Here is a 1,719-nt window from a genome sequence, read left to right on the forward strand (position 1 = left end):
GAACCTGAAAGCAGTGCAGTAGCTGTCCAAAATGAGAGAGAAGCAGAGCTGGAAAAGGCAAAAGGATAAGGAAGGCAAGATGGGATGGAGCTAAGGCATTAGCAGTGGGAAGAGAAGGGTGCAGGAAGCAAGGGGCATAGAATGAGCTCATCCCCCCACAAGGGGACTCTGCCTTCGGAGAAGGTTGGTTACAGTGGGGGCTTTCCCCCGCTGCGGCAGGGTCTTGCTAAAAGTGAAACTGGGATTTTCCAAGGGTTCTGAAGGTGTTTGCCCTGGCAAGGAAGATGTTCCACTTGGGGGTCCACACTGGCTTAAAAACAATCCTCCAGCTTTCGGTTACCAAGCCCTACGGCAGTGACCCCAACTCACCCTGCATCTCAGCGTGGGCCGGGGCGTGAAGGACCCCCAGTGTGTCTCAGCTCAAGTGCGCAAGGACTAGACCCCAGCTGCTTCCTCACCACAAGATGAAGAAGAGTAATAAAGCTCCCATCTGCTGAGTGCCTCCCAGGCGCCAGCGCTATGCTGGGATCTGTGCGTTCCTTTTCTTCTTTACTTTCCTAACAGCCTTATTTAAAGTAGATATTAGTGACCCCTTTAACAGGTGAGGAGACTGAGGCTCAGAGAGGTTCCCCAGCATGATCGAAATCACACAGCATTTAATGAATTGGAGCACTACGATGCAACACCCATCAGCCTAGCTCCAACGCCTTACCTACTCTCCACTTATCCCAGAAATAGCCCAGCTGCTCCTTAAGGCTTTCAGGAGCAGCAAGCAGGTGAGTTTGGAGAAAAACTTGCGAGAAGCCTGTGTAACCTGATAAAAGTCTGAGTTATTGGATTATTTGAGAATAAAGTTGGTCTTTTCAAATCAACTAACTCCAGCTACACAGCGTGGTTCAGGAAAAGAGGTGAGGCTGGAGGAGGGGTGGTCAGAGCTCTTGGGGCAGACAGAAGGTCTCAGTGGTTAGGACAGAGGCCGACGTCTGGCAGACTTGGGCTGCTGTGTGACCATGGGCAAGTGAACCTGGTTATTTTTCCCCCAGTTTTATTGAGAGATAATTGACAAAATACTGTATCAGTTTACAGTGTACAATATAATGATTTGATATATACATATTTTGAAATGACTACCACAATGTCTAGTTAATGTCGCTCATTTCACATAGTTACAAATTTTTTTCTCATTATAAGAACTTTTAAGACCTACTTTCTTAACACCTTTCAAATATACAATACAGTGTGGCTAACTACAGTCGCCATGCTGTACATTACATGCCCGGAACTCATTTATCTTATAACTGGACGTTTATACCTTTTGATCCCCATCACCCATCCCCACCCCTCCATCTTTTCTCTGTTTCTCTGTGTTCAGTTTTTTTAGATTCCACATATAAGTGAGATCATACAGCATTTATCTTTCTCCATCTGACTCATTGCACTCAGTGAATGCCTTCAAGGTCCATCCATGTTGTTGCAAATGGCAGGATTTCCTTGTTCTCTGTGGCTGAACAATATTCCATTGTTTATATGCACCACATTTTCCTTATCCATCCATCCATCTACGGACATTTAACTTGTTTCCATATCTTGACTATTGTCAATAATGCTGCAATGAACATGGGGATGCCGATATCTCCTCAAGACAGTGATTTCATTTCCTTTGGATCAATACTCAGAAGTGGAATTGCCAGATCATATGATAGTCCTATTTTTAATTCT

This window comes from Balaenoptera musculus, chromosome 13, assembly GCF_009873245.2.
Source record: "Balaenoptera musculus isolate JJ_BM4_2016_0621 chromosome 13, mBalMus1.pri.v3, whole genome shotgun sequence".
NCBI lineage: Eukaryota > Metazoa > Chordata > Mammalia > Artiodactyla > Balaenopteridae > Balaenoptera > Balaenoptera musculus.